We start from the raw sequence: 2,901 nt of genomic DNA on the forward strand, positions 1-2,901 counted from the left end.
TTCTGGCACAACTCCTTCATCATTTTGTTATTGAGATTAGAACCATTATCAGTAATGATTCTTTCGGGAATCCCATAACGACAAATGATTTCTTTCTTAATGAATCAGGCAACCACATGTCTGGTGACATTCGCGAATGATGCCGCTTCGACCCACTTGGTGAAATAGTCGATGGCAACAAGGATGAAGCGATGCCCATTGGAGGCGGTCGGCTCAATCTTTCCAATCATATCGATGCCCCACATAGCAAAAGGCCACGGCGAGGACATCACATTCAAAGGATTTGGCGGCACATGTACCTTATCAGCATAAACCTGGCATTTATGACACTTCCGAGCATATGTGAAACAATTAGATTCCATGGTCATCCAATAATAACCCGCTCTCAACAATTTCTTAGCCATTGCATGTCCGCCGGCATGAGTACCGAAGGAGCCTTCATGAACTTCTTGCATTAACATGTCTGCTTCGTGTCTATCCATGCATCTGAGCAAAACCATGTTGAAGTTCCTCTTATACAGAACGTCGTCTTTGTTCAAGAAGAAACTTCCTGCCAATCTTCTCAAAGTCTTTCTATCATTGTTGGATGCCCCTGCGGAATACTCTCGATTCTTTAGAAAGCACTTGATGTCGTGATACCAAGGCTTGTCATCAACTACCAGTTCAGCAGCAAACACATATGCGGCCCTATCAAGGCGCATAACATCGATCCTGGGAGCATGGTTCCACCGAATCACCTTGATCATGGAGGATAGAGTAGAAAGAGCATCTGCCATCTGATTCTCATCACGAGGTATATGATACAACTTTACTGTTGTGAAGAAAGTCAACAGTCTTCTCGTGTAGTCTCTGTAGGGGACCAGAGTAGGCTGGAGAGTATTCCAATCACCATTCACTTGATTGATCACTAGAGCTGAATCTCCGAAGATGTCCAGAGTCTTGATTCTGAAATCAATGGCTTGCTCAATACCCAAGATACAGGCTTCATACTCAGCTTCATTATTGGTGCACTCAAAAGTCAGACGAGCGGTGAAAGGCATGTGGGCACCTTTCGGAGTAGTAATGACAGCACCAATTCCACTTCCTCTGGCATTGATAGCCCCATCGAACAACAAAGTCCACTTTTCGTCTGGATCAGGTCCCTCCTCAACAAATGTCTCTTCACAGTCTTTCATCTTGAGGAACATGATGTCTTCATCTGGAAAATCAAACTTCATCGGCTCATAATCATCAATCGGCTGCTGAGCAAGATAGTCTGACAGAATACTCCCCTTGATGGCTTTCTGGGATGTATACTGGATGTCGTACTCTGTCAGTACCATTTGCCAACGAGCAACCCTTCTGGTGAGAGCTGGCTTCTCGAATATATACTTGATTGGATCCATTTTGGAGATCAGTAAGGTCGTGTGAGTCAGCATGTATTGTCTCAATCGCTTAGCAGCCCATGCAAGTGCACAACATGTTATTTCAAGCATTGAGTATCTCGACTCGCAGTTTGTGAATTTCTTACTCAGGTAGTAGATGGCATGTTCTTTCCTACCTGTCTCGTCGTGTTGACCGAGAACACAACCCATAGAATTGTCAAGTACTGTCAAGTACATAATCAGCGGTCTCCCTGGGACCGGGGGCACAAGGATTGGAGGATTCTGCAAATACTCTTTTATCTTTTCAAAAGCCCTTTGACAATCGTCATTCCACCTGATAGCCTGGTCTTTCCTTAGCAACTTGAAAATTGGCTCACACGTGGCTGTTAGGTGAGAGATGAACCTTGCAATGTAGTTCAACCTTCCTAAAAAAACCACGGACTTGTTTCTCTGTTCTTGGCTCAGGCTTTTCTTGTATCGCTTTCACTTTGGCCGGATCCACCTCAATCCCTTTTCCGCTAACAATAAAACCCAGTAGTTTTCCAGATCTCACCCCGAAAGTACACTTGTTCGGATTGAGCCTCAACTTGAATTTCCTCAAACGCTCAAACAGTTTCTGCGGATTCACCAAATGTTCTTCTTCTGTCTGAGATTTGGCAATCATATCATCAACATAAACCTCGATTTCATGATGAATCATATCATGGAAAAGAGTTACCATAGCTCGTTGATATGTTGCTCCAGCATTTTTCAGACCAAACGACATCACCTTGTAGCAGAAGGTTCCCCATGGGGTTATGAAAGTTGTCTTCTCCATGTCTTCTGGTGCCATCTTGATTTGATTATAGCCAGAAAAGCCGTCCATGAAGGAGAATACCGAGAACTGAGCTGTGTTATCCACCAAAACATCGATGTGAGGTAATGGGAAATCATCCTTAGGGCTAGCTCTGTTCAGATCCCGGTAGTCGACACACATCTGTACCTTTCCATTCTTCTTAGGTACTGGAACGATGTTTGCAACCCATGGCGGATAATTTGTAACCGCTAGAAACCCTGCATCCAACTATTTTTGCACTTCTTCCTTTATCTTGACAGCCATCTCCGGTCTTGTTCTTCTGAGCTTCTGCTTGACCGGAGGACAACCTTCTTTGAGAGGCAAGCGGTGTACCACGATGTCTGTGTCAAGCCCTGGCATGTCCTGATAAGACCAGGCGAAGATGTCAACATACTCTCGTAGCAATTCAATCAACCCCTTCTTCACATTGTCTTCCAAAGCAGCCCCTATCTTGATTTCTCTCTTGACGTCCTCGGTGCCGAGATTAATCACTTTAGTAGACTCTTGATGCGGTTGAATGACCCTTTCCTCCTGCTTTAATAGCCTGGCAAGTTCTTCAGGGAGTTCACAGTCTTCATCACCCTCTTCTTCAGTTTGAAAGATCGGATTTTCAAAGTCGAAGTGAGCCATAGCAGAACTGTTATCAATAGGATCCGGTGATGTGTATCTGCATGAGTGATGGTATGTGCTTATGAGTGTGAA

This window comes from Lathyrus oleraceus, chromosome 4, assembly GCF_024323335.1.
Source record: "Lathyrus oleraceus cultivar Zhongwan6 chromosome 4, CAAS_Psat_ZW6_1.0, whole genome shotgun sequence".
Taxonomy (NCBI): domain Eukaryota; kingdom Viridiplantae; phylum Streptophyta; class Magnoliopsida; order Fabales; family Fabaceae; genus Lathyrus; species Lathyrus oleraceus.